The sequence below is a fragment of the Hyperolius riggenbachi genome, chromosome 4 (assembly GCF_040937935.1).
Source record: "Hyperolius riggenbachi isolate aHypRig1 chromosome 4, aHypRig1.pri, whole genome shotgun sequence".
Taxonomy (NCBI): Eukaryota; Metazoa; Chordata; class Amphibia; order Anura; family Hyperoliidae; genus Hyperolius; species Hyperolius riggenbachi.
Window position 1 is genome coordinate 142641092 of NC_090649.1, and position 26537 is coordinate 142667628.

At 48.0% G+C, this 26537-nt stretch overlaps 8 non-coding genes and 2 pseudogenes across 8 annotated transcripts; all 10 read right to left on the reverse strand.

Annotated features, from left to right (window-relative positions):
* Positions 1-929: 929 nt before the first annotated feature.
* On the reverse strand, positions 930-1120 carry LOC137505619 (U2 spliceosomal RNA). Its single transcript, XR_011020227.1, has one exon. It is a non-coding gene; the product is annotated as a U2 spliceosomal RNA (small nuclear RNA).
* Positions 1121-2299: 1179 nt separating this feature from the next.
* Positions 2300-2490, reverse strand: LOC137505509 (U2 spliceosomal RNA). Its single transcript, XR_011020119.1, has one exon. It is a non-coding gene; the product is annotated as a U2 spliceosomal RNA (small nuclear RNA).
* Positions 2491-3667: 1177 nt separating this feature from the next.
* On the reverse strand, positions 3668-3858 carry LOC137505510 (U2 spliceosomal RNA). Its single transcript, XR_011020120.1, has one exon. It is a non-coding gene; the product is annotated as a U2 spliceosomal RNA (small nuclear RNA).
* A 1179-nt stretch (positions 3859-5037) lies between these two features.
* Positions 5038-5156, reverse strand: LOC137505791 (U2 spliceosomal RNA; annotated as a pseudogene).
* A 13311-nt stretch (positions 5157-18467) lies between these two features.
* On the reverse strand, positions 18468-18569 carry LOC137505760 (U2 spliceosomal RNA; annotated as a pseudogene).
* A 1180-nt stretch (positions 18570-19749) lies between these two features.
* Positions 19750-19940, reverse strand: LOC137505652 (U2 spliceosomal RNA). Its single transcript, XR_011020259.1, has one exon. It is a non-coding gene; the product is annotated as a U2 spliceosomal RNA (small nuclear RNA).
* A 1180-nt stretch (positions 19941-21120) lies between these two features.
* Positions 21121-21311, reverse strand: LOC137505511 (U2 spliceosomal RNA). The gene has a single exon (XR_011020121.1). It is a non-coding gene; the product is annotated as a U2 spliceosomal RNA (small nuclear RNA).
* Positions 21312-22494: 1183 nt separating this feature from the next.
* On the reverse strand, positions 22495-22688 carry LOC137505680 (U2 spliceosomal RNA). Its single transcript, XR_011020286.1, has one exon. It is a non-coding gene; the product is annotated as a U2 spliceosomal RNA (small nuclear RNA).
* A 1181-nt stretch (positions 22689-23869) lies between these two features.
* On the reverse strand, positions 23870-24060 carry LOC137505562 (U2 spliceosomal RNA). The gene has a single exon (XR_011020170.1). It is a non-coding gene; the product is annotated as a U2 spliceosomal RNA (small nuclear RNA).
* A 1186-nt stretch (positions 24061-25246) lies between these two features.
* Positions 25247-25437, reverse strand: LOC137505670 (U2 spliceosomal RNA). The gene has a single exon (XR_011020276.1). It is a non-coding gene; the product is annotated as a U2 spliceosomal RNA (small nuclear RNA).
* Positions 25438-26537: the final 1100 nt, after the last annotated feature.

Sequence of the window (26537 nt, forward strand, 5' to 3'; positions counted from 1 at the left end):
TGCCGTGCCTCCACGTCGAAGAGAAAATCAAAGTAGGCTTCCGGCTCCCTGCATTCTGGCAACACGCTAGGAGAGAGTGTGGAGGGCAGAGGAAGAAGTCAAGTCTCTAGCCTGGCTGGCTGTTTGAGAACACAGTGCATCTTTCTTTCGTTCATCCTCCTTCCTCTTCATATCTCTCTGTCTGTGTGGACGTGCGCGGTGTGCCACAAGAGGGAGACACAGGCCGGGGAGTGGAGAGCCTAAACAGGAGTTGCCTTCCTAGCCTGCTGCACACTCTCACAGCCTGGCACTGAAGCAGGCACCTGAGCAGGTGGTGCTGAGTCATGCAGGAAGCCAACCGATGATGTCACAATGCTCTGAGCCCAGGCAGCTGCTAAGTAAAGGGGCTGCAGCCAGGGCTCTGCCTGCCAGTCCGCTGGAAGCTTTCTGGGGGAAGGATGCAGCTGCTTTTCTTGCAGAGGACAATGTGCAAACGTGAAGGAAAGTGATCCGTTCATGGTTTTTTTTGACCTGCAGCAACTGCGCCGCGCAAGTACAATACAGACTAATCAAAATTAAAAATGATTTTTTTTTTCTTTGGTTGTGGGTTTTTTTTGTGTGTTTTTCTGACTTCTTTTCCTGTCTGCTCTCAGGTTCTGATAACCAATGCGAAATACAGAGTCCATGAATAAATGACACAGATGCACAAAAATAGGCACACACAGATTGGAAACAATGTTTTATTGTGGATTTCACAATGTATCCTGCACCCAACAGTAGCAGCACAGACATAGACCGCACAGCAGGGTGGACAATACACAACACTTGCTACTGGCAAATTCACTTTGCAGAGGGACACTTAATTTCTCCACTACACTTCCCTACACTTAGTTAGTTAGTCAGCTGGGTATTTGAGTAGTTTTGATCTGTTTTTTGACACTAGTTAGAGAGAGTAGTGCACCGGTCCTGAAGGTACTGCAATACCAGGTCGATGCGCGGAGTGGACAGAGCAAGCTCTTCTTCCATCTCCCTGTTCCAAAAATCCATTTAATATATGGTCCCCAGATAGGGGACGTATCAGATATTAAACTGATAAGAACAGATACTACACTTGATCTTAGCCAAAAGGCCGAGAAGCAATAACCCTAATTACCTTCTAAATGCAGCAGCGGCGAACAGCGCACAACCCAGCACTGCCCCGCACAGCCGGCTAACCCCGGCCATCTACCAGCTACCAGGGGGGGCCCCCTTCCCACTGCCTGTGCAGGCCTGCCGGGCCCCCGGGATGGGCGCACCTGTGCTAAACGCAGACGCACGGGCCAGGCTCAGCTGCCGCCTGATCACATTAGCATGGCCCCGCCCAGCGCCACAACAGCCATCACCCCTCCGCTGCCGTGCCTCCACGTCGAAGAGAAAAGTAAAGTAGGCTTCCGGCTCCCTGCATTCTGGCAACACGCTAGGAGAGAGTGTGGAGGGCAGAGGAAGAAGTCAAGTCTCTAGCCTGGCTGGCTGTTTGAGAACACAGTGCATCTTTCTTTCGTTCATCCTCCTTCCTCTTCATATCTCTCTGTCTGTGTGGACGTGCGCGGTGTGCCACAAGAGGGAGACACAGGCCGGGGAGTGGAGAGCGTAAACAGGAGTTGCCTTCCTAGCCTGCTGCACACTCTCACAGCCTGGCACTGAAGCAGGCACCTGAGCAGGTGGTGCTGAGTCATGCAGGAAGCCAACCGATGATGTCACAATGCTCTGAGCCCAGGCAGCTGCTAAGTAAAGGGGCTGCAGCCAGGGCTCTGCCTGCCAGTCCGCTGGAAGCTCTCTGGGGGAAGGATGCAGCTGCTTTTCTTGCAGAGGACAACGTGCAAACGTGAAGGAAAGTGATCCGTTCATGGGTTTTTTGACCTGCAGCAACTGCGCCGCGCAAGTACAATACAGACTAATCAAAATTAAAAATGATTTTTTTTTCTTTGGTTGTGGGTTTTTTTTGTGTGTGTTTTTCTGACTTCTTTTCCTGTCTGTTCTCAGGTTCTGATAACCAATGCGAAATACAGAGTCCATGAATAAATGACACAGATGCACAAAAATAGGCACACACAGATTTGAAACAATGTTTTTATTGTGGATTTCACAATCTATCCTGCACCCAACAGTAGCAGCACAGACATAGACCGCACAGCAGGGTGGACAATACACAACACTTGCTACTGGCAAATTCACTTTGCAGAGGGACACTTAATTTCTCCACTACACTTCCCTACACTTAGTTAGTTAGTCAGCTGGGTATTTGAGTAGTTTTGATCTGTTTTTTGACACTAGTTAGAGAGAGTAGTGCACCGGTCCTGGAGGTACTGCAATACCAGGTCGATGCGCGGAGTGGACAGAGCAAGCTCTTCTTCCATCTCCCTGTTCCAAAAATCCATTTAATATATGGTCCCCAGATAGGGGACGTATCAGATATTAAACTGATAAGAACAGATACTACACTTGATCTTAGCCAAAAGGCCGAGAAGCGATAACCCTAATTACCTTCTAAATGCAGCAGCGGCGAACAGCGCACAACCCAGCACTGCCCCGCACAGCCGGCTAACCCTGGCCAGCTACCAGCTGCCAGGGGGGGGCCCCCTTCCCACTGCCTGTGCAGGCCTGCCGGGCCCCCGGGATGGGCGCACCTGTGCGAAACACAGACGCACGGGCCAGGCTCAGCTGCCGCCTGATCACATTAGCATGGCCCCGCCCAGCGCCACAACAGCCATCACCCCTCCGCTGCCGTGCCTCCACGTCGAAGAGAAAAGTAAAGTAGGCTTCCGGCTCCCTGCATTCTGGCAACACGCTAGGAGAGAGTGTGGAGGGCAGAGGAAGAAGTCAAGTCTCTAGCCTGGCTGGCTGTTTGAGAACACAGTGCATCTTTCTTTCGTTCATCCTCCTTCCTCTTCATATCTCTCTGTCTGTGTGGACGTACGCGGTGTGCCACAAGAGGGAGACACAGGCCGGGGAGTGGAGAGCCTAAACAGGAGTTGCCTTCCTAGCCTGCTGCACACTCTCACAGCCTGGCACTGAAGCAGGCACCTGAGCAGGTGGTGCTGAGTCATGCAGGAAGCCAACCGATGATGTCACAATGCTCTGAGCCCAGGCAGCTGCTAAGTAAAGGGGCTGCAGCCAGGGCTCTGCCTGCCAGTCCGCTGGAAGCTCTCTGGGGGAAGGATGCAGCTGCTTTTCTTGCAGAGGACAACGTGCAAACGTGAAGGAAAGTAATCCGTTCATGGTTTTTTTGACCTGCAGCAACTGCCCCGCGCAAGTACAATACAGACTAAATTAAAAATGATTTTGTTTTCTTTGGTTGTGTTTTTTTTTTTTTTGTGTGTTTTTCTGACTTCTTTTCCTGTCTGTTCTCAGGTTCTGATAACCAATGCGAAATACAGAGTCCATGAATAAATGACACAGATGCACAAAAATAGGCACACACAGATTTGAAACAATGTTTTTATTGTGGATTTCACAATGTATCCTGCACCCAACAGTAGCAGCACAGACATAGACCGCACAGCAGGGTGGACAATACACAACACTTGCTACTGGCAAATTCACTTTGCAGAGGGACACTTAATTTCTCCACTACACTTCCCTACACTTAGTTAGTTAGTCAGCTGGGTATTTGAGTAGTTTTGATCTGTTTTTTGACACTAGTTAGAGAGAGTAGTGCACCGGTCCTGGAGGTACTGCAATACCAGGTCGATGCGCGGAGTGGACAGAGCAAGCTCTTCTTCCATCTCCCTGTTCCAAAAATCCATTTAATATATGGTCCCCAGATAGGGGACGTATCAGATATTAAACTGATAAGAACAGATACTACACTTGATCTTAGCCAAAAGGCCGAGAAGCGATAACCCTAATTACCTTCTAAATGCAGCAGCGGCGAACAGCGCACAACCCAGCACTGCCCCGCACAGCCGGCTAACCCCGGCCAGCTACCAGCTGCCAGGGGGGGGGGCCCTTCCCACTGCCTGTGCAGGCCTGCCGGGCCCCCGGGATGGGCGCACCTGTGCTAAACGCAGACGCACGGGCCAGGCTCAGCTGCCTCCTGATCGCATTAGCATGGCCCCGCCCAGCGCCACAACAGCCATCACCCCTCCGCTGCCGTGCCTCCACGTCGAAGAGAAAAGTAAAGTAGGCTTCCGGCTCCCTGCATTCTGGCAACACGCTAGGAGAGAGTGTGGAGGGCAGAGGAAGAAGTCAAGTCTCTAGCGTGGCTGGCTGTTTGAGAACACAGTGCATCTTTCTTTCGTTCATCCTCCTTCCTCTTCATATCTCTCTGTCTGTGTGGACGTGCGCGGTGTGCCACAAGAGGGAGACACAGGCCGGGGAGTGGAGAGCCTAAACAGGAGTTGCCTTCCTAGCCTGCTGCACACTCTCACAGCCTGGCACTGAAGCAGGCACCTGAGCAGGTGGTGCTGAGTCATGCAGGAAGCCAACCGATGATGTCACAATGCTCTGAGCCCAGGCAGCTGCTAAGTAAAGGGGCTGCAGCCAGGGCTCTGCCTGCCAGTCCGCTGGAAGCTCTCTGGGGGAAGGATGCAGCTGCTTTTCTTGCAGAGGACAACGTGCAAATGTGAAGGAAAGTGATCCGTTCATGGTTTTTTTGACCTGCAGCAACTGCGCCACGCAAGTACAATACAGACTAATCAAAATTAAAAATGATTTTTTTTTTCTTTGGTTGTGGGTTTTTTTTGTGTGTTTTTCTGACTTCTTTTCCTGTCTGTTCTCAGGTTCTGATAACCAATGCGAAATACAGAGTCCATGAATAAATGACACAGATGCACAAAAATAGGCACACACAGATTTGAAACAATGTTTTTATTGTGGATTTCACAATGTATCCTGCACCCAACAGTAGCAGCACAGACATAGACCGCACAGCAGGGTGGACAATACACAACACTTGCTACTGGCAAATTCACTTTGCAGAGGGACACTTAATTTCTCCACTACACTTCCCTACACTTAGTTAGTTAGTCAGCTGGGTATTTGAGTAGTTTTGATCTGTTTTTTGACACTAGTTAGAGAGAGTAGTGCACCGGTCCTGGAGGTACTGCAATACCAGGTCGATGCGCGGAGTGGACAGAGCAAGCTCTTCTTCCATCTCCCTGTTCCAAAAATCCATTTAATATATGGTCCCCAGATAGTGTTGGGCGAACAGTGTTCGCCACTGTTCGGGTTCTGCAGAACATCACCCTGTTCGGGTGATGTTCGGGTTCGGCCGAACACCTGATGGTGTTCGGCCAAACTGTTCGGCCATATGGCCGAACTAAGAGCGCATGGCAGAAACGTTACCCGAACGTTCGGCTAGCGCTGTGATTGGCCGAACGGGTCACGTGTAGTGTTGGGCGAACATCTAGATGTTCGGGTTCGGGCCGAACATGGCCGCGATGTTCGAGTGTTCGAGCCGAACTCCGAACATAATGGAAGTCAATGGGGACCCGAACTTTCTTGCTTTGTAAAGCCTCCTTATATGCTACATACCCCAAATTTACAGGGTATATGCACCTTGGGAGTGGGTACAAGAGGAAAAAAAATTAGCAAAAAGAGCTTATAGTTTTTGAGAAAATCGATTTTAAAGTTTCAAAGGGAAAACTGTCTTTTAAATGCGGGAAATGTCTGTTTTCTTTGCACAGGTAACATGCTTTTTGTCGGCATGCAGTCATAAATGTAATACATTTAAGAGGTTCCAGGAAAAGGGACTGGTAACACTAACCCAGCAGCAGCACACGTGATGGAACAGGAGGAGGGTGGCGCAGGAGGAGAAGGCCACGCTTTGAGACACAACAACCCAGGCCTTGCATGAGGACAAGAAGCGTGCGGATAGCAATTTGCGTTTTGTCGCCATGCAGTCATAAATGTAATACAGATGAGAGGTTCAATAAACAGGGACCGGAAACGCTAACCCATCACAGATGTTCATTGTTCATGTTACTTGGTTGGGGTCCGGGAGTGTTGCGTAGTCATTTCCAATCCACGATTGATTCATTTTAATTTGAGTCAGACGGTCTGCATTTTCTGTGGAGAGGCGGATACGCCGATCTGTGACAATGCCTCCGGCAGCACTGAAACAGCGTTCCGACATAACGCTGGCTGCCGGGCAAGCCAGCACCTCTATTGCGTACATTGCCAGTTTGTGCCAGGTGTCTAGCTTCGATACCCAATAGTTGAAGGGTGCAGATGGATTGTTCAACACAGCTATGCCATCTGACATGTAGTCCTTGACCATCTTCTCCAGGCGATCGGTGTTGGAGGTGGATCTGCACGCTTGCTGTTCTGTGTGCTGCTACATGGGTGTCAGAAAATTTTCCCACTCCAAGGACACTGCCGATACCATTCCCTTTTGGGCACTAGCTGCGGCTTGTGTTGTTTGCTGCCCTCCTGGTCGTCCTGGGTTTGCGGAAGTCAGTCTGTCGGCGAACAACTGGCTAGAGGAGGGGGAGGATGTCAATCTCCTCTTTAAAGTCTCCACAAGGGCCTGCTGGTATTCTTCCATTTTGACCTGTCGGACTCTTTCTTCAAGCAGTTTTGGAACATTGTGTTTGTACCGTGGATCCAGAAGGGTATAAACCCAGTAATTGGTGTTGTCCAGAATGCGCACAATGCGTGGGTCGCGTTCAATGCAGTCCTAGGCCGAAGAGGTCATAGCCTAGGGTCACAAAAACCTGTTTATTTGGGCTATTTCAATGGTAGTGATGGTGACGTACATAAATCTCAGCCATGGCCGTTAGCAACGTCTGAATTTCACGAAATGTCTCATGCAGGTAGAAGACATATTGTTAGACTTGGATTCCAAAGATGGGGTCCCTACAGCTCTGCAAACCAGAGTTACAGGGGTCCAAAATTGGTAAAATCCCCCATAGGCTTTCATTGGGCCTCCTATTTACAGTTCCAAAATCTCACATCTTTTCAAAGGGCAATTGATCAGCAGTGGCAAATTTTCTAGCATTGTAGGGACCCTTAAGGGGGAACATGACTGGTGAGTTTCGGGCCCCTAGGCCAAAGAGGTCATAGCCTAGGGTAGTGTTGGGCGAACAGTGTTCGCCACTGTTCGGGTTCTGCAGAACATCAACCTGTTCGGGTGATGTTCGAGTTCGGCCGAACACCTGGTGGTGTTCGGCCAAACTGTTCGGGGTTCGCCCGAACTGCTGAATGGCCAGCCGAACAGGGCCGAACAGGGCCCCTGTTCGGCCGAACAGGGCCCTGTTCGGCCGAATACTGCCCCCCTATGGGGTCGCAGGCATAAGGGGGGAGCATGCCCCGATCGCGGGGGGGGGGTCGGAAATTCCCCCCACCCCTCCGCTAGCGCTCCCCCCTCTGCCCGCTTCCCCATACAAAAGTTTAAGGAAGTAAAACAGTACCGGTGGTAGTGGGTGGCTGGCAGTGGGCGGCACTGTGAAGTGAGTGACTGAGGAGGAGGAGTCCGGAGAGTGACGCGTTGAGGGAGGCCGGGCAGCGGGCGGTTCAGCAGTAGTACGGTACTACTGCTGAACCGCCCGCTGCCCGGCCTCCCTCAACGCGTCACTCTCCGGACTCCTCCTCCTCAGTCACTCACTTCACAGTGCCGCCCACTGCCAGCCACCAACTACCACCGGTACTGTTTTACTTCCTTAAACTTTTGTATGGGGAAGCGGGCAGAGGGGGGAGCGCTAGCAGAGGGGGTGGGGGGAATTTCCGACCCCCCCCCCCCCCCCCGCGATCGGGGCATGCTCCCCCCTTATGCCTGCAACCCCATAGAGCCTCCAAAAGCGGGATGTTTGGGTAGTTCGGGGATTCGGCCCGAACATGCCGAACATCGCGGCCATGTTCGGCGAACTTTCCCGAACCCGAACATCCAGGTGTTCGCCCAACACTAGCCTAGGGTCACAAAAACCTGTTTATTTGGGTTATTTCAATGGTAGTGATGGTGACGTACATAAATCTCAGCCATGGCCGTTAGCAACGTCTGAATTTCACGAAATGTCTCATGCAGGTAGAAGACATATTGTTAGACTTGGATTCCAAAGACGGGGTCCCTACATCTCTGCAAACCAGAGTTACAGGGGTCCAAAATTGGTAAAATCCCCCATAGACTTTAATTGCCTCCCTATTTCACTTTCCAAAATCTCACATCTTTTCAAAGGGCAATGGCTCAGCAGTACCAAATTTTCTAGCATTGTAGGGACCCTTAGGGGGAACATGACTGGTGAGTTTCGGGCCCCTAGGCCAAAGAGGTCATAGCCTAGGGTCACAAAAACCTGTTTATTTGGGCTATTTCAATGGTAGTGATGGTGACGTACATAAATCTCAGCTATGGCCGTTAGCAACGTCTGAATTTCACGAAATGTCTCATGCAGGTAGAAGACATATTGTTAGACTTGGATTCCAAAGATGGGGTCCCTACATCTCTGCAAACCAGAGTTACAGGGGTCCAAAATTGGTAAAATCCCCCATAGACTTTCATTGCCTCCCTATTTCACTTTCCAAAATCTCACATCTTTTCAAAGGGCAATGGCTCAGCAGTACCAAATTTTCTAGCATTGTAGGGACCCTTAGGGGGAACATGACTGGTGAGTTTCGGGCCCCTAGGCCAAAGAGGTCATAGCCTAGGGTCACAAAAACCTGTTTATTTGGGCTATTTCAATGGTAGTGATGGTGACGTACATAAATCTCAGCTATGGCCGTTAGCAACGTCTGAATTTCACGAAATGTCTCATGCAGGTAGAAGACATATTGTTAGACTTGGATTCCAAAGATGGGGTCCCTACATCTCTGCAAACCAGAGTTACAGGGGTCCAAAATTGGTAAAATCCCCCATAGACTTTCATTGCCTCCCTATTTCACTTTCCAAAATCTCACATCTTTTCAAAGGGCAATGGCTCAGCAGTACCAAATTTTCTAGCATTGTAGGGACCCTTAGGGGGAACATGACTGGTGAGTTTCGGGCCCCTAGGCCAAAGAGGTCATAGCCTAGGGTCACAAAAACCTGTTTATTTGGGCTATTTCAATGGTAGTGATGGTGACGTACATAAATCTCAGCTATGGCCGTTAGCAACGTCTGAATTTCACGAAATGTCTCATGCAGGTAGAAGACATATTGTTAGACTTGGATTCCAAAGATGGGGTCCCTACATCTCTGCAAACCAGAGTTACAGGGGTCCAAAATTGGTAAAATCCCCCATAGACTTTCATTGCCTCCCTATTTCACTTTCCAAAATCTCACATCTTTTCAAAGGGCAATGGCTCAGCAGTACCAAATTTTCTAGCATTGTAGGGACCCTTAGGGGGAACATGACTGGTGAGTTTCGGGCCCCTAGGCCAAAGAGGTCATAGCCTAGGGTCACAAAAACCTGTTTATTTGGGCTATTTCTATGGTAGTGATGGTGCCGTACATAAAGCTCAGCTATGGCCGTTAGCAACGTCTGAATTTCACGAAATGTCTCATGCAGGTAGAAGACATATTGTTAGACTTGGATTCCAAAGATGGGGTCCCTACATCTCTGCAAACCAGAGTTACAGGGGTCCAAAATTGGTAAAATCCCCCATAGACTTTCATTGCCTCCCTATTTCACTTTCCAAAATCTCACATCTTTTCAAAGGGCAATGGCTCAGCAGTACCAAATTTTCTAGCATTGTAGGGACCCTTAGGGGGAACATGACTGGTGAGTTTTGGGCCCCTAGGCCAAAGAGGTCATAGCCTAGGGTCACAAAAACCTGTTTATTTGGGCTATTTCAATGGTAGTGATGGTGACGTACATAAATCTCAGCTATGGCCGTTAGCAACGTCTGAATTTCACGAAATGTCTCATGCAGGTAGAAGACATATTGTTAGACTTGGATTTCAAAGATGGGGTTCCTACATCTCTGCAAACCAGAGTTACAGGGGTCCAAAATTGGTAAAATCCCCCATAGACTTTCATTGCCTCCCTATTTCACTTTCCAAAATCTCACATCTTTTCAAAGGGCAATGGCCCAGCAGTACCAAATTTTCTAGCATTGTAGGGACCCTTAGGGGGAACATGACTGGTGAGTTTCGGGCCCCTAGGCCAAAGAGGTCATAGCCTAGGGTCACAAAAACCTGTTTATTTGGGCTATTTCAATGTAGTGATGGTGACGTACATAAATCTCAGCTATGGCCGTTAGCAACGTCTGAATTTCACGAAATGACTCATGCAGGTAGATGACATATTGTTAGACTTGGATTCCAAAGATGGGGTCCCTACATCTCTGCAAACCAGAGTTACAGGGGTCCAAAATTGGTAAAATCCCCCATAGACTTTCATTGCCTCCCTATTTCACTTTCCAAAATCTCACATCTTTTCAAAGGGCAATGGCTCAGCAGTACCAAATTTTCTAGCATTGTAGGGACCCTTAGGGGGATCATGACTGGTGAGTTTTGCCACTGCTGAGCCATTGCCCTTTGAAATGGTGTGAGATTTTGGAACGGTAAATAGTAGGCCCAATGAGGGCGCATGCGCGAACCACCCAAGATGGCCGCATAAGAGATACGCTCCGCTCACCGCCGCTCTTCACAGCCACATCCTCCGCCCTAGAAGCAATAGACAGCGGCGGTTTTGCTGGGGGTAATCTCCGCACACCTTCCTGCCCGGAATGACATCCAAAGGGGGCCCTAAATCTTCGTCCCCAGCGGGCACTATGGACAAGTTTCTCCGTCCCTCCCCCAGCCAAGATGGCGCCGATCCCACAGACCAGCCAGAAGCTCCTTCCTCTGACCAGGCAAGTAACATACATGCTACGCAACCACTAACTGCAGCACTCCTGGAACTCTCTTTAGACAAACACTACCACAGCTTGCAAGATTCTCTGCAGAAAGTTATTATGGCTGCAGTGGGGGAAATACGTGCTGACATGGCAGGGCTGGGGGAGCGCACACAGGCCTTGGAGGAAAAAGTAGATGCCCTTACTACAAAACAGGCTGATTTAACAGAAGATCAACAACTCATGCAATCTGATATAAAAGCAATGCGTTTAGCCCAGGAAGATATGGAAAACAGAGAGAGGAGGCAAAACGTGCGCATCAAAGTGGTCTCTATGTCTCTTAAAAATGAACACATTGTTCCTTATCTGAAAGAGTTATTCCACACTATTGTTCCAGATTTGCCAGACGAGATGTGGAGAATGGACAGAGCACACAGATCGTTGGGGGAAAGGAAACCAGGCTCTAGATCACCTAAAGACATAATTGCTAGACTGCACTACTTTGAGGCAAAGGATGCTCTCTTCAAAGCACTGCGGAACACATCAAACATCCCTTTTAAGGGAGAAGATATTGCTATCTACAATGACTTATCCCTAATAACTTTGACAAAACGCAGGATCCTTAGACCAGTTACACAGCTACTTAGGGATGCTGGCATTGCATACAAATGGGGCTTCCCCTTTCGCCTAATTGTTAATAAACAAGGCCTTATCCTAACTCTATCTGATGTGGACGATGCCCCCATGTTCTTAAAACAACTAGGCCTCAAGCTCCCATCTACTTCCGCATCCCTCATTCGCCCTGCGATAACTTCTTCACCACCGAGGAAAATCCGCCACATCTCTGAATGGACTAAGCAACCACTGAGGAGCCTCACGTTCTCAGATAGAACAGAAGACATGGATGACCACCCCGCTTGAGTATATCCTCACAACGCTATAGCTTTACATAACAATTATGGAAAGTTATTACAGCTTCCATATGCTCCTTTTTCTTTTTTTCTCCCTATCTTTTTGACTGATAGTTGAATGTTTCTTTATGTTGTTTCCTGGCCTAGCAGGAGAAATGTCCTCAATTACACTCTGATATATAGCGTAACCACCCCCCCCTCAGTTTTCATACTCCTGGGATTTGTATATACGAGCGGCGGGAGGGAGCTTATCTCGGTATTTCTCTTAATGGTTCATGATATGTTTATTACTATGTTTACCCTAATGTTCCTATTCTTGGGTCTCGGCATGCACCTCAGGGAGACCCTCCTTCGAATTGTCTGGTTGCTACGGCAGCTAGCCAATCAAGGACGATTTCCATCTAGGCAGCAGTTTTATGCTGCCCATACGTTTAGCCATTGGTCAATATATGGCTTGCCTCTAGATAACCGATACGCTAAGCCACAATACGTTATTCTCAGTGCAATATATATCGTCATGTATATATACACGGTTATACCTTTTACTTTTTATTGTTTGTTCATACTTGTTCTCTCTTTTTTTTTTTTTCTTCTTCCTTATATGGCATATGAGCATCACAGGGTCTGTCCACCAAATACCTACACTACCTTATATACATCTCAAAAATGGTTAAATTCCTGACACTAAATACTAAAGGCCTAAACACACCTCAGAAAAGGTTCTCACTATTTCGAGATATGAAGAGGCTGGATATTGACTTAGCATTCCTTCAGGAAACCCATCTCCGCAAAACTGACAATACACGTTTATACAATAGACTATACTCTGAGGTGTGTTTGGCCTCCGGCCCCACAAAAAAGGCAGGAGTAGCAATCATATATAAAAAAAGATTTCCCCCTACGAATCTCCAAAACTATATCTGACCCAAAAGGTCACTATTTGATACTACAGGGATCACTAGCAGGTAAAGATATCACATTGGCTAATGTCTATGTCCCTAATAATAGTCAGATATCTTTCCTTACCTCATTTCTTAAGAAACTACTCAAATATACCAAAGGCTGCTTATTGTTGGGAGGTGATTTTAATCTAGCATTCTCTAACCTTAAAGATCGATATGTTCCCCCCAGTACGACTTCAACGGCCACTCATGACCGCAATTCCCGCAAGTTTAGAATCCTTATGAGACAGTATAAACTGCTTGACTTGTGGAGGATCTCTAACCCCACTTCTATTGAATACACCTTCTTTTCTCCCCCACATGCATCTCACTCCCGTCTAGACTATTTCTTCTCAACATCTAGTCTCCTGTCATTGCTGAAGGGAGCAGAGATATTACCAATTGCATGGTCAGACCACCAAGCAGTCATTACAGAAATTGACCTACTCTCCCACACACATAAACCGATCTTCTGGAGATTGAATGAAACACTACTACAAGATAAAAAGATACTATCCAGGCTGACGGAAGAATTGCAATCCTATTTTTCAGTGAATATCGATTCAGTTCCCTCCTTTGGGATGATATGGGAAGCACACAAGGCCTTCATCAGGGGTATATGTATATCAGAGGCTACTAAACGTAAAAGAATGTCCTCCTCTAGACTCTCTAAGCTTTACTCAGACCTAGACTCGGCCCAAAAATTATACAAATCTAACCCAATCCAGATGCATTATTCTAATCTACAAACCCTCAAACAAGAAATACAAATCCTCCAATGTACACAACTGGAAAAAAGCATGAGATGGACTAGACAACTTTTTTATGAAAGAGGTAATAAACCACACACGATTCTTGCCCGCAAATTAAATCCAAAATCTTCTAACCATCATATACACTCTATGAAAGACACCCAAGGGACTGTCCATTATCACCCAAGAAAGGTAGCACAAATCTTTACAGACTACTATAAGATCCTTTACAATCTACCAAAACACCCCAATCCCTCAACACATCTACCCAAGATAGATGCGTTCCTAGATCAATTAAATATGCCTTCTTTAACTCCAGAAAACATCAAATCACTTAATGCCCCTATAACAGACGAAGAAATTACAGAAGTCATAAAACATCTTCCTTCCACAAAAGCTCCAGGCCCAGATGGCCTACCATATTCCTACTATAAAAAACTCCAAACCATCCTGGTCCCATACCTAAATAAATTAGCAAACACACTTATGAAGGGGAATGTAGCACCCAACTCATTCCTGAACTCCTTAATCACTATGATTCCCAAGGAGGGTAAGGATCCACAACTACCACAGAATTTTCGGCCTATATCTCTACTCAACTCAGATCTAAAAATTATCACAAAAGTAATGGCAAACCGTCTAAACCCAATCCTGATTTCTATGATTAATAATGACCAGGTAGGTTTCATACTGGGTCGCCAGGCGGGAGACAATACTAGAAAGGCTATCAACCTGATAGAATTGATGAACAGAGCTGGGAAGCCTTCTCTGCTTCTAAGTTTGGATGCAGAGAAGGCTTTCGACAGATTGTCGTGGCCGTTCCTATTTAGGGTTATGGAACGTCAGGGTTTTTGTGGATCCTTCCTGACGTTAGTCCGGTATCTATACTCTTCTCCATCCACAATGGTCAAACTTCCCTTTGCCCCAGTGTCCCCCTTCCCAATAACGAATGGCACCCGACAGGGGTGCCCCCTATCCCCACTCTTATTTGCAATAAGCATTGAGCCCCTGGCGTGTGCCATTAGACAAAATCAAGATATCACTGGAGTCAAACAAAACACTCAGGAATACAAGATATCGCTTTTCGCAGACGATATATTATTAACGATCACTAATCCTCTCACTTCTCTCCCAGTACTACACACAATTTTAAAAGAATTTGAAGCCATATCAGGTTTCAAACTTAACCAGGATAAGACGGAAGCACTCCCCATTAAAATACCACAGACAATGCTTCAAAACCTAAAACAATCCTTTTCCTATAAATGGAAGACGCATTCTATTAAATACCTAGGGATCCAATTAACAACTACCTACACCACCCTATATAAAGCTAATTTCCCTTCCTTAATACAATCCATCCTACAAGACTTACATAAATGGACAGCCTACAAAATTTCATGAATAGGTAGGATCTACTCCTTAAAAATGAATATACTACCACGCCTGCTATACCTATTCGAAACGCTACCTGTCCAAGTTCCCTCCTTACAGTTTAAAATCCTACAACGAGCCTTTTTAAAGTTTGTCTGGAACAACTCTAAACCACGAATCCATTCCTCTGTCCTACTAGCTTCTAGGGAACAAGGGGGCTTAGGCCTACCTAATTTGAAACTATACTATCAAGCTGCCCATCTACGCCAACTTCCTGAATGGTCGGACCTTAAGACATATACTAAATGGGGCCTTATTGAGGCATTCAGTGTTTACCCAACTTCCCTAGCTTCTTTAATTTGGTCCTCACCTCCTCCCAAGCTACCCCAAATTAAACTACTCCCTACAATTAAATTTACTATCCAAATATGGCACTCGACAGTTCTAAAAGCTAACCTCAGATCTTCAATATCCCCTCTATATCCTATACTAGGAAACCCAGCATTTACTCCGGGTATGACAGAAAACTTCATGGGCAGATGGTTTAGTCTTAAGTACACCAATCTTCATAATTGGACGAACGTTCTCACTAGAAAACTTATCAATAACACTGCCTTAGAAGAAAAAATAACTTTCACGCAACAACTGTTTATGGAATATAGCCAAATTAGTCACTTTCTTAGAACTCTCACTAGGGGAATAGACCTCCTGCCCACGTTTACCCCTTTTGAAAGACTATGTCACAATAAAGGTCACCAAAAAGGACTTATTTCAGCTATCTATATGCTACTCCTGGACAACTCTGGTACCCTCAAAATTAAACACTCATATATGAATAAATGGGAACAAGCTCTTGGACAATCCTTAGAATTGGAAGATTGGGCCTCAATATGGGAAAACGCGAAAAAAACATCAATATGCACACAGGTAAAAGAGAATATTTAAAAGTTGATGTTTCGGTGGTATAGAACGCCGGAAGTGTTATCAAAAATATACCCTGATGTACCCAACCACTGCTGGAGGGGATGTGATCAGGTACGCTCCCTAGAGCATATATTCTGGTATTGTCCAATAGTTCAACCACTATGGGTCGAAATCCAATCTCTGATAACAAGGATAACAAACTCTAATATTCCCCTAGACCCCTTATATATGCTCCTAGGTAAACCTATACCCGGAATAAAGAAAAACACGATGAGACTGATCACACATATACTCACAGCCACTAGATTGTCCATAGCATCCTATTGGCGTAAACCTCTCTCCCCTACAATCTCTGCAGTCATTATCAAAATCAATTGGACTAAGGCTATGGAATATCTCACCTCCCTACTAAGAGACACGGAAGAAAGATTTAAACAAATCTGGGATCCATGGGAAACATACTTCCTCAACTACATCCCTCCCTGACTTGTGATCTTACTCCCTAACTCCCGCTGAAATGACCTATGGGACAGAAATTGGGTAACAAACTCTATTTGGGAATTTTCAGATTTTGAATGGTTTAACTGATACATACCATAATGACCCACGATTTATGGTGCTTCTCCTCCTTAATGGGGCACAACCCAAATCATAACTGGTACGCTTTCTTCTCCGCATTGATGGACAGACCATAGGAACAAAAGACTCATATGCTAACTTAGCTTGGATTATATTAGAGTGTTGTCTTTATTTTTCCTATTCTGTATAGGTTATTTGGACAATTGGAAACACTGGACAATATAAACCTATAAGAATAATACAGGTTACATACCTTCAACGCTATTGTATTGTAAACATGATATGTTCTCCTTTTTGTTAAAAATGGACATATACTGAAATTTTCAAACGTATGTAAGATACAATGTATGTTCAATAAAAACAGTGTTACAAAAAAAAAATAGTAGGCCCAATGAAAGCCTATGGGGGATTCTACCAATTTTGGACCCCTGTAACTCTGGTTTGCAAAGATGTAGGGACCCCATCTTTGGAATCCAAGTCTAACAATATGTCTTCTACCTGCATGAGACATTTCGTGAAATTCAGACGTTGCTAACGGCCATAGCTGAGATTTATGTACGTCACCATCACTACCATTGAAATAGCCCAAATAAACAGGTTTTTGTGACCCTAGGCTATGACCTCTTTGGCCTAGGGGCCCGAAACTCACCAGTCATGTTCCCCCTAAGGGTCCCTACAATGCTAGAAAATTTGGTACTGTTGAGCCATTGCCCTTTGAAAAGATGTGAGATTTTGGAAAGTGAAATAGGGAGGCAATGAAAGTCTATGGGGGATTTTACCAATTTTGGACCCCTGTAACTCTGGTTTGCAGAGATGTAGGGACCCCATCTTTGGAATCCAAGTCTAACAATATGTCTTCTACCTGCATGAGACATTTCGTGAAATTCAGACGTTGCTAACGGCCATGGCTGAGACTTATGTACGTCACCATCACTACCATTGAAATAGCCCAAATAAACAGGTTTTTGTGACCCTAGGCTATGACCTCTTCGGCCTAGGACTGCATTGAACGCGACCCAGGCATTGTGCGCATTCTGGACAACACCAATTACTGGGTTTATACCCTTCTGGATCCACGGTACAAACACAATGTTCCAAAACTGCTTGAAGAAAGAGTCCGACAGGTCAAAATGGAAGAATACCAGCAGGCCCTTGTGGAGACTTTAAAGAGGAGATTGACATCCTCCCCCTCCTCTAGCCAGTTGTACGCCGACAGACTGACTTCCGCAAACCCAGGACGACCAGGAGGGCAGCAAACAACACAAGCCGCAGCTAGTGCCCAAAAGGGAATGGTATCGGCAGTGTCCTTGGAGTGGGAAAATTTTCTGACACCAATGCAGCAGCACACAGAACAGCAAGCGTGCAGATCCACCTCCAACACCGATCGCCTGGAGAAGATGGTCAAGGACTACATGTCAGATGGCATAGCTGTGTTGAACAATCCATCTGCACCCTTCAACTATTGGGTATCGAAGCTAGACACCTGGCACAAACTAGCAATGTACGCAATAGAGGTGCTGGCTTGCCCGGCAGCCAGCGTTATGTCGGAACGCTGTTTTAGTGCTGCCGGAGGCATCGTCACAGATCGGCGTATCCGCCTCTCTACAGAAAATGCAGACCGTCTGACTCAAATTAAAATGAATCAATCGTGGATTGGAAATGACTACGCAACACTCCCGGACCCCAACCAAGTAACATGAACAATGAACATCTGTGATGGGTTAGCGTTTCCGGTCCCTGTTTATTGAACCTCTCATCTGTATTAAATTTATGACTGCATGGCGACAAAACGCAAATTGCTATCCGCACGCTTCTTGTCCTCATGCAAGGCCTGGGTTGTTGTGTCTCAAAGCGTGGCCTTCTCCTCCTGCGCCACCCTCCTCCTGTTCCATCACGTGTGCTGCTGCTGGGTTAGCGTTACCGGTCCCTTTTCCTGGAACCTCTTATATGTATTACATTTATGACTGCATGCCGACAAAAAGCATGTTACCTGTGCAAAGAAAACAGACATTTCCCGCATTTAAAAGACAGTTTTCCCTTTGAAACTTTAAAATCGATTTTCTCAAAAACTATAAGCTCTTTTTGCTAACAATGTTTTTCCTCTTGTACCCACTCCCAAGTTGCACATACCCTGTAAATTTGGGGTATGTAGCATGTAAGGAGACTTTACAAAGCACGAAAGTTCGGGTCCCCATTGACTTCCATTATGTTCGGAGTTCGGCTCGAACACCCGAACATCGCGGCCATGTTCGGCCTGTTCGGCCCGAACCCGAACATCTAGGTGTTCGCCCAACACTATCCCCAGATAGGGGACGTATCAGATATTAAACTGATAAGAACAGATACTACACTTGATCTTAGCCAAAAGGCCGAGAAGCGATAACCCTAATTACCTTCTAAATGCAGCAGCGGCGAACAGCGCACAACCCAGCACTGCCCCGCACAGCCGGCTAACCCCGGCCAGCTACCAGCTGCCAGAGGGGGGGCCCCCTTCCCACTGCCTGTGCAGGCCTGCCGGGCCCCCGGGATGGGCGCACCTGTGCTAAACGCAGACGCACGGGCCAGGCTCAGCTGCCGCCTGATTACATTAGCATGGCCCCGCCCAGCGCCGGAACAGCCATCACCCCTCCGCTGCCGTGCCTCCATGTCGAAGAGAAAAGTAAAGTAGGCTTCCGGCTCCCTGCATTCTGGCAACACGCTAGGAGAGAGTGTGGAGGGCAGAGGAAGAAGTCAAGTCTCTAGCCTGGCTGGCTGTTTGAGAACACAGTGCATCTTTCTTTCGTTCATCCTCCTTCCTCTTCATATCTCTCTGTCTGTGTGGACGTGCGCGGTGTGCCACAAGAGGGAGACACAGGCCGGGGAGTGGAGAGCCTAAACAGGAGTTGCCTTCCTAGCCTGCTGCACACTCTCACAGCCTGGCACTGAAGCAGGCACCTGAGCAGGTGGTGCTGAGTCATGCAGGAAGCCAACCGATGATGTCACAATGCTCTGAGCCCAGGCAGCTGCTAAGTAAAGGGGCTGCAGCCAGGGCTCTGCCTGCCAGTCCGCTGGAAGCTCTCTGGGGGAAGGATGCAGCTGCTTTTCTTGCAGAGGACAACGTGCAAACGTGAAGGAAAGTGATCCGTTCATGGTTTTTTTGACCTGCAGCAACTGCGCCGCGCAAGTACAATACAGACTAATCAAAATTAAAAATGATTTTTTTTTCTTTGGTTGTGGGTTTTTTTTTGTGTGTTTTTCTGACTTCTTTTTCTGTCTGTTCTCAGGTTCTGATAACCAATGCGAAATACAGAGTCCATGAATAAATGACACAGATGCACAAAAATAGGCACACACAGATTTGAAACAATGTTTTTATTGTGGATTTCACAATGTATCCTGCACCCAACAGTAGCAGCACAGACATAGACCGCACAGCAGGGTGGACAATACACAACACTTGCTACTGGCAAATTCACTTTGCAGAGGGACACTTAATTTCTCCACTACACTTCCCTACACTTAGTTAGTTAGTCAGCTGGGTATTTGAGTAGTTTTGATCTGTTTTTTGACACTAGTTAGAGAGAGTAGTGCACCGGTCCTGGAGGTACTGCAATACCAGGTCGATGCGCGGAGTGGACAGAGCAAGCTCTTCTTCCATCTCCCTGTTCCAAAAATCCATTTAATATATGGTCCCCAGATAGGGGACGTATCAGATATTAAACTGATAACAACAGATACTACACTTGATCTTAGCCAAAAGGCCGAGAAGCGATAACCCTAATTACCTTCTAAATGCAGCAGCGGCGAACAGCGCACAACCCAGCACTGCCCCGCACAGCCGGCTAACCCCGGCCAGCTACCAGCTGCCAGGGGGGGGGGCCCCTTCCCACTGCCTGTGCAGGCCTGCCGGGCCCCCGGGATGGGCGCACCTGTGCTAAACGCAGACGCACGGGCCAGGCTCAGCTGCCGCCTGATCACATTAGCATGGCCCCGCCCAGTGCCACAACAGCCATCACCCCTCCGCTGCCGTGCCTCCACGTCGAAGAGAAAAGTAAAGTAGGCTTCCGGCTCCCTGCATTCTGGCAACACGCTAGGAGAGAGTGTGGAGGGCAGAGGAAGAAGTCAAGTCTCTAGCCTGGCTGGCTGTTTGAGAACACAGTGCATCTTTCTTTCGTTCATCCTCCTTCCTCTTCATATCTCTCTGTCTGTGTGGACGTGCGCGGTGTGCCACAAGAGGGAGACACAGGCCGGGGAGTGGAGAGCCTAAACAGGAGTTGCCTTCCTAGCCTGCTGCACACTCTCACAGCCTGGCACTGAAGCAGGCACCTGAGCAGGTGGTGCTGAGTCATGCAGGAAGCCAACCGATGATGTCACAATGCTCTGAGCCCAGGCAGCTGCTAATTAAATGGGCTGCAGCCAGGGCTCTACCTGCCAGTCCGCTGGAAGCTCTCTGGGGGCGGGATGCAGCTGCTTTTCTTGCAGAGGACAACGTGCAAACGTGAAGGAAAGTGATCCGTTCATGGTTTTTTTGACCTGCAGCAACTGCGCCGCGCAAGTACAATACAGACTAATCAAAATTAAAAATGATTTTTTTTTCTTTGGTTGTGGGGGTTTTTTTGTGTGTTTTTCTGACTTCTTTTCCTGTCTGTTCTCAGGTTCTGATAACCAATGCGAAATACAGAGTCCATGAATAAATGACACAGATGCACAAAAATAGGCACACACAGATTTGAAACAATGTTTTTATTGTGGATTTCACAATCTATCCTGCACCCAACAGTAGCAGCACAGACATAGACCGCACAGCAGGGTGGACAATACACAACACTTGCTACTGGCAAATTCACTTTGCAGAGGGACACTTAATTTCTCCACTACACTTCCCTACACTTAGTTAGTTAGTCAGCTGGGTATTTGAGTAGTTTTGATCTGTTTTTTGACACTAGTTAGAGAGAGTAGTGCACCGGTCCTGGAGGTACTGCAATACCAGGTCGATGCGCGGAGTGGACAGAGCAAGCTCTTCTTCCATCTCCCTGTTCCAAAAATCCATTTAATATATGGTCCCCAGATAGGGGACGTATCAGATATTAAACTGATAAGAACAGATACTACACTTGATCTTAGCCAAAAGGCCGAGAAGCGATAACCCTAATTACCTTCTAAATGCAGCAGCGGCGAACAGCGCACAACCCAGCACTGCCCCGCACAGCCGGCTAACCCCGGCCAGCTACCAGCTGCCAGGGGGGAGGGGGGCCCCTTCCCACTGCCTGTGCAGGCCGGCCGGGCCCCCGGGATGGGCGCACCTGTGCTAAACGCAGACGCACGGGCCAGGCTCAGCTGCCGCCTGATCACATTAGCATGGCCCCGCCCAGCGCCACAACAGCCATCACCCCTCCGCTGCCGTGCCTCCACGTCGAAGAGAAAAGTAAAGTAGGCTTCCGGGTCCCTGCATTCTGGCAACACGCTAGGAGAGAGTGTGGAGGGCAGAGGAAGAAGTCAAGTCTCTAGCCTGGCTGGCTGTTTGAGAACACAGTGCATCTTTCTTTCGTTCATCCTCCTTCCTCTTCATATCTCTCTGTCTGTGTGGACGTACGCGGTGTGCCACAAGAGGGAGACACAGGCCGGGGAGTGGAGAGCCTAAACAGAAGTTGCCTTCCTAGCCTGCTGCACACTCTCACAGCCTGGCACTGAAGCAGGCACCTGAGCAGGTGGTGCTGAGTCATGCAGGAAGCCAACCGATGATGTCACAATGCTCTGAGCCCAGGCAGCTGCTAAGTAAAGGGGCTGCAGCCAGGGCTCTGCCTGCCAGTCCGCTGGAAGCTCTCTGGGGGAAGGATGCAGCTGCTTTTCTTGCAGAGGACAACGTGCAAACGTGAAGGAAAGTGATCCGTTCATGGTTTTTTTGACCTGCAGCAACTGCGCCGCGCAAGTACAATACAGACTAATCAAAATTAAAAATGATTTTTTTTTCTTTGGTTGTGGGGTTTTTTTTGTGTGTTTTTCTGACTTCTTTTCCTGTCTGTTCTCAGGTTCTGATAACCAATGCGAAATACAGAGTCCATGAATAAATGACACAGATGCACAAAAATAGGCACACACAGATTTGAAACAATGTTTTTATTGTGGATTTTACAATGTATCCTGCACCCAACAGTAGCAGCACAGACATAGACCGCACAGCAGGGTGGACAATACACAACACTTGCTACTGGCAAATTCACTTTGCAGAGGGACACTTAATTTCTCCACTACACTTCCCTACACTTAGTTAGTTAGTCAGCTGGGTATTTGAGTAGTTTTGATCTGTTTTTTGACACTAGTTAGAGAGAGTGGTGCACCGGTCCTGGAGGTACTGCAATACCAGGTCGATACGCGGCGGAGTGGACAGAGCAAGCTCTTCTTCCATCTCCCTGTTCCAAAAATCCATTTAATATATGGTCCCCAGATAGGGGACGTATCAGATATTAAACTGATAAGAACAGATACTACACTTGATCTTAGCCAAAAGGCCGAGAAGCGATAACCCTAATTACCTTCTAAATGCAGCAGCGGCGAACAGCGCACAACCCAGCACTGCCCCGCACAGCCGGCTAACCCCGGCCAGCTACCAGCTACCAGGGAGGGGGCCCCCTTCCCACTGCCTGTGCAGGCCTGCCGGGCCCCCGGGATGGGCGCACCTGTGCTAAACGCAGACGCACGGGCCAGGCTCAGCTGCCGCCTGATTACATTAGCATGGCCCCGCCCAGCGCCGGAACAGCCATCACCCCTCCGCTGCCGTGCCTCCACGTCGAAGAGAAAAGTAAAGTAGGCTTCCGGCTCCCTGCATTCTGGCAACACGCTAGGAGAGAGTGTGGAGGGCAGAGGAGGAAGTCAAGTCTCTAGCCTGGCTGGCTGTTTGAGAACACAGTGCATCTTTCTTTCGTTCATCCTCCTTCCTCTTCATATCTCTCTGTCTGTGTGGACATGCGCGGTGTGCCACAAGAGGGAGACACAGGCCGGGGAGTGGAGAGCCTAAACAGGAGTTGCCTTCCTAGCCTGCTGCACACTCTCACAGCCTGGCACTGAAGCAGGCACCTGAGCAGGTGGTGCTGAGTCATGCAGGAAGCCAACCGATGATGTCACAATGCTCTGAGCCCAGGCAGCTGCTAAGTAAAGGGGCTGCAGCCAGGGCTCTGCCTGCCAGTCCGCTGGAAGCTCTCTGGGGGAAGGATGCAGCTGCTTTTCTTGCAGAGGACAACGTGCAAACGTGAAGGAAAGTGATCCGTTCATGGTTTTTTTGACCTGCAGCAACTGCGCCGCGCAAGTACAATACAGACTAATCAAAATTAAAAATGATTTTTTTTTTCTTTGGTTGTGGGTTTTTTTTTGTGTGTTTTTCTGACTTCTTTTCCTGTCTGTTCTCAGGTTCTGATAACCAATGCGAAATACAGAGTCCATGAATAAATGACACAGATGCACAAAAATAGGCACACACAGATTTGAAACAATGTTTTTATTGTGGATTTCACAATGTATCTTGCACCCAACAGTAGCAGCACAGACATAGACCGCACAGCAGGGTGGACAATACACAACACTTGCTACTGGCAAATTCACTTTGCAGAGGGACACTTAATTTCTCCACTACACTTCCCTACACTTAGTTAGTTAGTCAGCTGGGTATTTGAGTAGTTTTGATCTGTTTTTTGACACTAGTTAGAGAGAGTAGTGCACCGGTCCTGGAGGTACTGCAATACCAGGTCGATGCGCGGAGTGGACAGAGCAAGCTCTTCTTCCATCTCCCTGTTCCAAAAATCCATTTAATATATGGTCCCCAGATAGGGGACGTATCAGGTATTAAACTGATAAGAACAGATACTACACTTGATCTTAGCCAAAAGGCCGAGAAGCGATAACCCTAATTACCTTCTAAATGCAGCAGCGGCGAACAGCGCACAACCCAGCACTGCCCCGCACAGCCGGCTAACCCCGGCCAGCTACCAGCTGCCAGGGGGGAGGGGGGCCCCTTCCCACTGCCTGTGCAGGCCTGCCGGGCCCCCGGGATGGGCGCACCTGTGCTAAACGCAGACGCACGGGCCAGGCTCAGCTGCCGCCTGATTACATTAGCATGGCCCGCCCAGCGCCGAAACAGCCATCACCCCTCCGCTGCCGTGCCTCCACGTCGAAGAGAAAAGTAAAGTAGGCTTCCGGCTCCCTGCATTCTGGCAACACGCTAGGAGAGAGTGTGGAGGGCAGAGGAAGAAGTCAAGTCTCTAGCCTGGCTGGCTGTTTGAGAACACAGTGCATCTTTCTTTCGTTCATCCTCCTTCCTCTTCATATCTCTCTGTCTGTGTGGACGTACGCGGTGTGCCACAAGAGGGAGACACAGGCCGGGGAGTGGAGAGCCTAAACAGGAGTTGCCTTCCTAGCCTGCTGCACACTCTCACAGCCTGGCACTGAAGCAGGCACCTGAGCAGGTGGTGCTGAGTCATGCAGGAAGCCAACCGATGATGTCACAATGCTCTGAGCCCAGGCAGCTGCTAAGTAAAGGGGCTGCAGCCAGGGCTCTGCCTGCCAGTCCGCTGGAAGCTCTCTGGGGGAAGGATGCAGCTGCTTTTCTTGCAGAGGACAACGTGCAAACGTGAAGGAAAGTAATCCGTTCATGGTTTTTTTGACCTGCAGCAACTGCCCCGTGCAAGTACAATACAGACTAATCAAAATTAAAAATGATTTTTTTTTCTTTGGTTGTGTTTTTTTTTTTTTGTGTGTGTTTTTCTGACTTCTTTTCCTGTCTGTTCTCAGGTTCTGATAACCAATGCGAAATACAGAGTCCATGAATAAATGACACAGATGCACAAAAATAGGCACACACAGATTTGAAACAATGTTTTTATTGTGGATTTCACAATGTATCCTGCACCCAACAGTAGCAGCACAGACATAGACCGCACAGCAGGGTGGACAATACACAACACTTGCTACTGGCAAATTCACTTTGCAGAGGGACACTTCATTTCTCCACTACACTTTCCTACACTTAGTTAGTTAGTCAGTTGGGTATTTGAGTAGTTTTGATCTGTTTTTTGACACTAGTTAGAGAGAGTAGTGCACCGGCCCTGGAGGTACTGCAATACCAGGTCGATGCGCGGAGTGGACAGAGCAAGCTCTTCTTCCATCTCCCTGTTCCAAAAATCCATTTAATATATGGTCCCCAGATAGGGGACGTATCAGATATTAAACTGATAAGAACAGATACTACACTTGATCTTCGCCAAAAGGCCGAGAAGCGATAACCCTAATTACCTTGTAAATGCAGCAGCAGCGAACAGCGCACAACCCAGCACTGCCCCGCACAGCCGGCTAACCCCGGCCAGCTACCAGCTGCCAGGGGGGGGGGGCCCTTCCCACTGCCTGTGCAGGCCTGCCGGGCCCCCGGGATGGGCGCACCTGTGCTAAACGCAGACGCACGGGCCAGGCTCAGCTGCCACCTGATTACATTAGCATGGCCCCGCCCAGCACCGGAACAGCCATCACCCCTCCGCTGCCGTGCCTCCACGTCGAAGAGAAAAGTAAAGTAGGCTTCCGGCTCCCTGCATTCTGGCAACACGCTAGGAGAGAGTGTGGAGGGCAGAGGAAGAAGTCAAGTCTCTAGCCTGGCTGGCTGTTTGAGAACACAGTGCATCTTTCTTTCGTTCATCCTCCTTCCTCTTCATATCTCTCTGTCTGTGTGGACGTGCGCGGTGTGCCACAAGAGGGAGACACAGGCCGGGGAGTGGAGAGCCTAAACAGGAGTTGCCTTCCTAGCCTGCTGCACACTCTCACAGCCTGGCACTGAAGCAGGCACCTGAGCAGGTGGTGCTGAGTCATGCAGGAAGCCAACCGATGATGTCACAATGCTCTGAGCCCAGGCAGCTGCTAAGTAAAGGGGCTGCAGCCAGGGCTCTGCCTGCCAGTCTGCTGGAAGCTCTCTGGGGGAAGGATGCAGCTGCTTTTCTTGCAGAGGACAACGTGCAAACGTGAAGGAAAGTGATCCGTTCATGGGTTTTTTGACCTGCAGCAACTGCGCCGCGCAAGTACAATACAGACTAATCAAAATTAAAAATGATTTTTTTTTCTTTGGTTGTGGGTTTTTTTGTGTGTGTTTTTCTGACTTCTTTTCCTGTCTGTTCTCAGGTTCTGATAACCAATGCGAAATACAGAGTCCATGAATAAATGACACAGTTGCACAAAAATAGGCACACACAGATTTGAAACAATGTTTTTATTGTGGATTTCACAATGTATCCTGCACCCAACAGTAGCAGCACAGACATAGACCGCACAGCAGGGTGGACAATACACAACACTTGCTACTGGCAAATTCACTTTGCAGAGGGACACTTAATTTCTCC